This window comes from Arachis ipaensis, chromosome B9, assembly GCF_059453495.1.
Source record: "Arachis ipaensis isolate K30076 ecotype BB chromosome B9, ASM5945349v1, whole genome shotgun sequence".
Classification (NCBI taxonomy): domain Eukaryota; kingdom Viridiplantae; phylum Streptophyta; class Magnoliopsida; order Fabales; family Fabaceae; genus Arachis; species Arachis ipaensis.
The window spans coordinates 31,658,207-31,668,435 of NC_142444.1; the positions used below are offsets into that span (position 1 = coordinate 31,658,207).

Below are 10,229 nucleotides of genomic sequence, written 5' to 3' on the forward strand. Positions count from 1 at the left end.
TTGTTAAATTAGAGAAGATGTAGAGAGATAGCAGAGAACAAAAGAGACGGAATTTTGTGATTTTGTATTTCATTTAATAAAAAACATGTCTTTATTACAATAGAAAATATAGATATTTATATTAGCTAATTACATATGCATAGCTCAAGAGTGACTCAAGAACACGGATTAGCTTTCTTGCTGAATTTTATCATTTATAATAGAATTGGTTAAATCTGTTTTAACTGAATTTGGGCTTCTCTCTACATCCTCCCTCAAGTTCAAGGGCTTAGAAGAGAAGACCTTGAGCTTGGAACAAAAATAAAGAAACAGAGAAGTAGATAGAACTTTTGTAAGTATATCGGCAAGTTGAGAGCTAAAAGGTATGTTGTCAATATATAATTAGCGGGCTGCAACTTTCTGTCGCACAAAATGTAGATTAATTTCAAAATGCTTGGATCTTGAATGAAGCATAGGATTCTCGAAAAGGAGTACAGCACTAAGATTGTCGCAATATATCACTGGAGGTACTGAGCAAGGGATTCTAAGTTCAGAGAGAAGCTTCTGGAACCATAGAATTTCAGCTGCAGTGTTAGCAATGCAACAAAATTTAGCTTCAATGGATGAACGACTAACAACTGGTTGCTTCCTGCTTGACCAGAAAACTGGATTGCTTCCAAAGAAAATATAATAGCCACTGGTAGAGCGCCTATCATCCAAGTCACTTGCCCAATCCGCATCAGAAAAGGCAAAAAGACAGAACTCGGAGCTAGAGTTAAAAAATATACCATGATTTGTTGCACCTGAGAGATATCTCAAAATCCTCTTGACTGCACACCAGTGTTGACTTAAGGGCTGTTGCATGAATTGACTAACTCTATTTACAACAAAAGAAATTTCAGGATGAGTAAGAGTAGCATATTATAAGCCACCAACGATATATCTATAAAGGGTTGGATTGTCATAGAATTCAGTTCCTTGTGCAGTAAGTTTTAATGTTAAAGCCATAGGGTTGGAAGAGGATTTGAATTCTGCATACCAGCACGAGTTAGTAGATCATGAATGTACTTTGTTTGAGAAATATGAAGAGAATTAGATGATAAAAAATTAAATTCTAGCCCAAGAAAATAATGAAGAGTGCCAAGATCTTTAAGAGAAAATAAAGAGTGTAATTGTGAAATCAGTAACTCAATTTCTTTGGGGGAATCACCAGTCATCAACATAAGCTAATATGTAAGTAGTAGAGTTATTTTTGAATCGAACAAATAGGGAAGGGTGTAAAGAGTTAGAGTTAGTAAAACCTGGTGGTTGTTGCATCAATACCTTTTTAGTTAATTCACCATTTCAAAATGCATTATTAAAATTAAATTGATGCAAAACCCATCTTTTTGCTAGAGCAATTGATAGAATAGTATGGATGGTGGCTGGCACAGAGTTTCCACAGAAGATCCCTTCAAGGCAATTTCAACAATCCAATGTTCTCTCTTCGGGATGGTGGAGGAAAAAGAGGTTTTGGCAGAGGACGATTTGGTAGGGGTGGAAGAAACTTTTGGCAAAATCCCAGACCTCAATGCCAAGTATACTCAAGACCAGGACACTCAGCACTTCAATGCTTCTTCAGATTCGATCAAAACTTCTATGGCTCTTCATCATCATTTACACCTTCCCAGCAATCTACTGGTTCTTTTCAATCTCCTCAGCCACCGCCACCACCATCTTTGTTTCACCAACCAACCTCCTTCATCATCATCAGATGCTTCAAGGTATCCGGAGTCTGGAGCAAGTATTTGTATTTCAACAAATCAGTCTAAAATCAGCTCAAATCTTTTAGGCATTTCTGATGCACCATAGTATTAGAAGCGTTGATTTAAATTGGTAGAAGATCCAATGGTTTACATTCACTCCATAAACAATTTGCTAGAAATAGGGAAATAGATGACAAGTCTTTGAATATTTCAAAACCACCCCTAAATTAATTGTAAGACAAATCAAGCATTGAAAGCGGCAGCAAAACCCTATCCTGCCTCCATGGTCAGTCCGACAATGTTATGGTAGACTTCCGACGACATGCTTGAAAAAAAAGTCTTGGATGATGGTTGCCAGCTTCACCAACGGCAATATTGAAGAGAAGAGACCATGGCACCGATCTTGACGATGACAACGAGAATGAAGAAGAGGAAGATTACAGGTTTAAACAATGACGAGGTGGCAGACGATGGGGACAACCAGTGATACTGTAGTCATTGACGTTGCTGCCACCGCTCTAACTGCTTACTCCAGTACTTGATGAGCAGGCCATTAATTTTGTTCTAATTAATTTTTTTTTAAGATTGCTTTTGGTTGTAAATAAAGTTTTCTATTCTTGATTTTATTTTGTAAAATTCTACAAGTTTTTCATGTAATTAGATCTTCACTAGTTGTACTTTTGAGACTTGAATCTGCACAAATTCTTTTTTTATTTATTTAATTTCAGAACAATAACATATTCAATTTCATTGGCAAATTTAACGACAAGGAGGCCATGACACTGATGTTGAAGTGTTGTCGAGGACAACGGTGAAGGGGAAGAGCAAGATTGCATGATTTAGGTCATGAAGAAGACGCGGATCGTGATAATCATGTGGTACCGTGGTCATTGACGGCCCCATGGTGATTCCAAACTCCTCAAATCTTGTAAGAATTTTTTCAATGGTAATTTTTTCATAATTGCAGATGGTACGATACCAATAAGATGTGCAAAGTTTAATTCTAAAAATTTCATGCTATATTGTTAGAAGAAGGGTCAAAATAAGAATTTACATAGTATTTGCATTCAATTTCTGATGGAAAAAGCAATGAATGCTCAAGATGAATAATACCTGAGAACTAGACATCTTCATGAAATTTTCAACTAGCAATTTTGTTGAAGCATATTATCAATAAGAACTTGTAGTTCATATTTGACTTTTACTATATCTGAATTTGTAAGTTTGTGATAGAGATGTTTGATTATGTGATAGCATTGCATACAGGTAACTTAGATTCTCTTAATTGTGTTAACTTTGATGGGTTTCTGGCCAGGCTTAGAAAATATTGGTACATTAACTCTCTTAATTATTGATCATTTTCTTGTCATGGCAGTAATGCAAATTCCTGAAGATATGTCCAGAGTGGATAATGGGGATGGCAACCTTTGTAGCGACATGTTAAGCAAATTATCATTGTTGAAGGAAAAAAACAAATTGATGGAAAATGAGCTGAAAGAGATGCAAGAAAGATACTCTGAAATGAGTCTAAAATTTGCAAAGGTAGAAGGTGAAAGACAAAAGTAGAATATTTGAAATTGAAGGATCTTTAAAAAAAGGAATATCAATGAGGACGGGCTCTCATATATGTTAGAAGTTTCTTGACCTGGATATTTTGTCCTTTTTATGTACAACAATGTGTCTATTTTATGGTATAAAATTGGACTAGAGTGCTACTTAACCATCAAAAAGAGATACTTAGCATATTTGTTTTAACAGCTGACAGTGATAACATACCATAAAACACAATTTCCATAGTCCATACTGCCATTGTTGAACTCTTGGTATTATGAAAAGTCTTGTCCAAGTTTTAATTTACTTTAACTTAAACTTATCATAAATATAAAATGCATTAGATAATCTTAAATCAGTATATCATGCTTGATTTTCTATTAGATAATCTCCATAGTCCATACTATAGTTTGGGTTATGGTTAAAATCATACTTTTAGTAATATATTATTTTGATCTATAGATATTTCATGCAGAGAGCACCATAGACCATAGCAGTAACATTGAGAAACAAAACTCAACTATATAGGAAGTTGCTTTTATACATAAATAAGAACAAGAGTATCTTGGATACATTATTATAAATATATGTAGACCCAAATCAAACATGACATTTCTTTTACATATTTCTATCCTAGATTTAACATAAAATAAATAGAAGCTGCACATTATAATTTCTTTGATTTTGAGATTCTTCCTCTGTGTAATCATGTATGTATACATGTGAGTACAATCTACATAAAAAATTATGCTATCCAATCAGTGAAAGATATCGTAAAATTATTTATATGTATGTATACATGATTACACAGAGAATGAATCTCAAAATCAAAGAAATTATAATGTGCATAGTACATTTTTATTTTCTAAAATTGAAGAATTTTCAGAAAGAATATAGTACATTTTTATTTACATTCTGGTGTGATTCGGTCAAACTACATTGTTTTTCATAGCAGTGAAACTTACAAAAACCATAACATTACATAAGGGAATACAGTTCTAATTATATTTCTGATTGGACATCTGGGTTTGAATATGCAACTATAAGAATGCCCTTAAATATCAGTAGAAGGCTTGTGATAATGTAATGTATCCTCAAGCTGAAATGCCATAGCTCTTCATGGAACTTGGTTCGTTTCTTGGATCATGTATCTGCTGCTACAAGGAGTCTTATAAATAGGTAAACCTCTAGGAACCTTGTTCCTATATGAATTGCTCTTCAAAAGTTTAGCATTAATGCAGATTGCTACTCTTTGACAATCAAGTTATGCAACTTTACAAAATATCAATATATTTTGGTGATTAAGATCAATTATATAGATTCATAGCCAAAATCAATATAAGATATATCTCATAGTAATATCCTTTCAAGAATAATTCATGTAAAACTAAAAACTATTAAAATTCCCAAATTACAAAGTCAATAAAAACTCCAAAGTCTGAAATAAACCTAAGATATAAAACAACCATAACATGAACACACTGCTCAGTGCTCACACCACTAATTAGATTTCAAAAAGTGCAATTTTGATTCCTTTAGGTAGATATGCAGTTTTTAGGTATAAAGAAATAAAGCTTTTCCAAATGCTCTATATACATAAGAGTGTCACATATCAATTGCATTTTCAAGTTCATGCCTGTACTCTTGAGAATCACTTCACCTAGAAGTATAAGCTTAATAAGTCAAGGCCTTCAAATTAAAAATGTTTTGATGTCTATACAAATTTCACGTTAAGTCTGCATTGGCTTGAAATAATGAAAAAGATTGCTCGAAGAACTCAATATTACATATTTCTAAATTCAGAGTGTAACACATAAATAAATTGATAGGTCCTATTTTTCTCCTATATGAAAGATTCTCAAAACTTGTTAAAACAAAGAGATGAACTCCACATAGTTAAACTCCAGAATCAAATAAGCAAAATTAATGAGACCATTTTATTTTAGTTGTCATCATTCATGAACCACTAATTTAAAAAATGCATTTATCTTACATCTACAAAATCTCCAAATAAGCAACGGAAGAAAATAACATTTCCCAATTTTCAAATACTTTCCAGTTCATAATCTTAAATTATTCACTGTTCTAGGTTACAGATTCCATCGTAATCATAATTTAACAAAAAAAAGTGAAAAATTGTGGATTTGGAGAGAGGAAATGGAAGGAACGAAACGAGAGAGGAAGAACCGAAGAAGACTAATAGGTACTCACTGTTATTGGAAAACAATTTGGCATGCTTCATGAATATACACAAGCATTCTTAATTTGTATTGGAACAAAAAAAATTGAAATCAATTAAGCAAATTCATACCTGAGACTGAGGTTCCATTGGAACTCTGGAAGTGGAGGATGAAGGGGAAGATCGAGCACCACGGTGCTGACGACGAATCGGAGAGAGAAGAGAGAAGAGAAAAGAGAGAAGAGAGAAGAGAGAAGAGGAGACGGGGAGAGCGAGCCTAGGAACGACGCCCGTAGATGAGATGAGACTGGCAGTGACTGCTGGCTGGACGACGACGGTGAGGGCAGAAACAAGAGAAGGGTTGAGTGGGTGGTGATAGTTCTGGACGGATTGGAGGGAAAAGGAATTAGGATTCCACTTTTATGAATTTCAAAAATGTTTAGGATAAATGTAAAATAATAATTATTATTATTAACCCCCATATGAGGCTAATTAATTTACATATGACAAAGTAACGTGTGTAACTCAACGTTATGATGGTTTGAGGAGATAATACAGTAATGTGACGGCGTTAGTTAGCTGAATAGGGGCTAGAAATTGGACCGTCCGATTTCTTTGTTGGAGAGAGGGGTGCACAAATCGGACGGTCCGATTTGTGGGTGAGGGAAAAAATCGAGCATAGTAATCGGACCGTCCGATTACATGAGGCCGAGAAATTTTTGGATTAGTTCACTTAAATCGGATGGTCCGATTTGCTGCATGCTAAAAATTTTGAATTTGAATGTGATCAAAATCGGACAGTCCGATTTCATAGCGTAATAAAAGTTAACTGTTGAAATGCGGTCGGACCGTCCGATTTTTGATTTTATATATACCTCAACATTACCCGAAGTCTCCATTTTTTGTTAGTCTCTGAAATCTTTCTTCTGAAACCCCTTTAGTTCTTTTTTCTTCTTCTTCATTGTTTCGGCACCAGCTTTCATGTTCATTGTTTGAAGATCCTATTTTTTCAAGTTTGAGAGTGTTTCCTGTGAGTATATCATAATGGATGATAGAATATTGTTAAAGATTTATTATCATGGGCAGATTTTATTACAAACAGCTAAAGGTGTAAAATTTGTGTGTGAAAATTCATTGGATATTGTTATTCCATTTACGTTGTCGTTTGAAGAATTAAAAGGAGTAATTTGTGAGAAGATGGATTCTCAAATATGTAGGAGAATATCGTGCATTTTGTACAGGAACCCAGTATCTGTATTTGGTGGGTTCGTTCAGTTTCAAACCAAATATGTAACTGATGAAGCGAGCATGCAAGATATGTTTTCAGTGTACATGGAAACTCGGTCACAGATATTATTCATCGAGCTGTATATTGAGTTTGAGCAGTCGGAAGCAGACCGGAATATTGAGTGGAAAAATTATAATAGTGATAGTGAGGAGGACTTCGAAAGTAATTATGAATGCCTTGATCCGGGTGGAGATGGAGATCAGGTCGACGACACTATGCAGGCAAATGTGGCGGATGTGGCAAATGCACTAGCAAACCAGCATCCGTTTGTGGAGCCTAGTTTCATGTGCTCGCTGGATTTGGAGGCCATGCATACACCGGAATTTCCTGAGTATATGAATGTAGGTATATAGTTTTGATACAATGTATGATAGATTAATATGACAGATTGATTAGTTAGCATGACGAACATGTGATCAGTAGAAATGGTAGTTGATTGTGTGAGCTTTTTTATCTGGTAATTAGCGTAGTTGTCAAAATCTGGCCGGTTCGGATGGTGTGACCGGACCGGAAAGGTTCGACCTGGCCAGATCGGTTCGATTGGGCCAGACCAGATCGACTGGACCGGTTCAACTGGTTAATAGGTGAACCGGCCGTCTAACCGGTTCGGTTGGTTGGTTGGACCGCACATGGACACGAACACCAAACAAGTAACAACGCATAGGATATAAATATATTGGTATATTGATATTGATTGTGTTATTATTTATTTTTCTTGTTCAATTTAATTTTATTCTTATAATTTAATAATTTGATTTAATTATGACCGGTTTAACCGGATAAACCAGTGACCCGGTCATTTGACCTGGTTGATGACCGGTTCGGTTCTGATAACTATGGTAATTAGCGTTTAGTTTTTTGGTTGATTTTTTATTTCTTATGTATTTAATTACTTATTTATATTTATATGACCAATTTATAATTATTAATCAGAGTACATAATTTCTGGTGTGAATGTAGCAGAGCTTCCTGTTGTAGCGGATGGTGAATTTATGGTGGGGATGACATTCAGTTCTAGGGAGGCAGTGATTAAGCCGATGAAAGATTATACAATCCGTCGAGGCGTGGATTATCGGGTGTACGAGTCGGAGCCAACAACTTTCTATGCTAAATGTACCCAGTACGGTGCTGGTTGTGACTGGCTGATCAGGGTGAGTAAAATGTCCAAAAAGTACTGTTGGGAGATAAGGAGGTACAATGGTAGTCACACGTGTACTCGAGCAACCATTTCTCAAGATCATTCCAAATTGGGTTCTGACACAATTGCAGAAGCAATTAAGCCATTGGTAGAAGTTGACCCATCTATAAAGGTAAAATTAGTCATTGCGGAGGTATAGTCGAAGTTTAATTACACCGTTAGTTATCGCAAAGCCTGGTTAGTAAAGCAGAAGGCAGTGGAGTCAATTTTCGGCGGGTGGGAAGCTTCGTATGAAGCTTTGCCCATATGGTTTGAGGCCATGTGTTACAAAGAGCCATCAGCGGTCGTTCACTTTGAAACAATGTCTGCTTTCTAGGGTGATGACTTGGTTCCTGACATTCGTGTCTTACATCGAGTCTTCTGGAGTTATTACCCTTGTATTAGAGTATTCTGACATTGCAAGCCAATAGTGCAGGTAGACAGAACTCATTTGTATGGAAAATATAAAAGTTGTCTGTTGGTGGCAGTTTCTCAGGACGGCAACAACAATATTGTGCCCATTGCATTTGCGATAATGGAGGGAGAGACATCTGACGCGTGGCACTTTTTTCTCAGTAACATGCGACAGCATGTGGTGACGCGTGACGGTGTGGGCCTTATATCCGATAGACATGAATCCATCAACTCAGCTATTGTTCGGAGTAACGGAGCCTGGTCTCCTCCTAGGGCTTTCCACATGTTTTGTATCAGGCATATAGAGTCGAACTTCCTGAGAAAGTTCAAGGCTTCGTACTTGCAGAAGCTTATCGTCAACATAGGTAAATTTGAATAAAACAAATTTGTTATTGTCTAATATTATGTTATAATGCATGATTTTATAATGAGGCCTTTTGTGTAACATAGGATATTCGAGGACGGTTCGCGAGTACGAGATACGTTATCAACGATTGCGCAAACGCGGTGAGGCGTATTGTAATTGGCTAGACAGGATACCGCACGAGCAGTATGCCTTGGCATTTGATGGTGGATACCGATGGGGTCATATGACAACCAATCTAGTGGAGTGCATCAACTCGGTTTTGAAGGGAGCGCGCAATCTCTCAGTCACTGCACTTGTTAAGGCAACGTTTTACAGGCTTAATGAGTTGTTCACACGAAAAAGAGCCGAGGCTGAGGCTCGTATTAATGCTGGACATGTGTTCTCTGAGATTGTGACTACTAAATTGCATGCAAATCAGCGGGCATCGGGAAACATCCAGGTTAGTTGCTTTGATAGACAGAATGAGGTATTTGAGGTACGTGAGATGCCTAGTGGAGTGGAGTACGTAGTCGACCTACGTCGAAGAGTATGTGACTGTGGTGAATTCCAAGTGGATCGCATTCCGTGTCGACATGTATTTGCTTGTTGTGCAAATCAGCGACTTGATTGGCAGGTGTACGTTCATGAAGTATACAAGATGGACCGAATTCAAAGATTTTACAAAGCTAGGTTTAGGCCATTAGGAAATCCGACAACGTGGCCTGTTTATATTGAACCTCGATTTGTAGGCAATCCGTTTCTCAGACGTGTTGCCAAAGGTCGGCCAAAGATGACCCGCTTCTTGATTGAGATGGACACTCGGATGTTGCGTGCGCCGAGGCGCTGTAAGCAATGTGGGGCCGAGGGCCACAGCCGTAGCAGATGTCGTCAACGTGGTGGTGCAAGTGCAGATCCAGCCACATGAACTTGTTATATTAATTTATGATCTTGTTGCATGACTATTTGAACCTATTATATGACATTGTTATATGTATGTATGATCTTGTTGCATGACTATTTGAACCTATTATATGACCTTGTGTTATTTGAACCTATCTCATGAACTTGTTATATGAATTTATGATCTTGTTACATGACTATCTGAACCCATTATATGAATATGTTATACGAAATCAAACATATTTAGTTACATAAACTCTACTTAACATAGTACATGTCAAATACAATAGTACATCACATAAACTCCAACAAACATAGTACGTGCGAATTAAAATAATAGATGACCTAAAAGAACGAGACGCAAATAAAATAGTACATCACATAAACTCCAATGAACATAGTACATCACATAATACATGACCTAAAATAACGACATGAAATGAAACAGTACAACACATTTACTCCAATTATTCATAGTCAACGAGTCGACACCACTACTTTCTCCTTCCCCACTTCATTTCATTACAGAACTTTTTGCACTTCTTTTCAACCCTTTTAAAAGCAGATGGAGTATATCTATTAGCACTTTGGCATGGAGGATCAGTCCTAAGGTCATAGCCTTTTCCCTTTTCACTTGTGGCCATACCTAT

The 10,229-nt window shown here is 36.4% G+C and overlaps 1 long non-coding RNA gene across 1 annotated transcript; it reads left to right on the forward strand.

Annotated features, from left to right (window-relative positions):
* Window positions 1–1,381: 1,381 nt before the first annotated feature.
* LOC107619491 (uncharacterized) lies at window positions 1,382–3,454 on the forward strand. The gene is made up of 2 exons (XR_001615665.3): window positions 1,382–2,652; window positions 3,100–3,454. It is a non-coding gene; the product is annotated as an uncharacterized LOC107619491 (long non-coding RNA).
* Window positions 3,455–10,229: the final 6,775 nt, after the last annotated feature.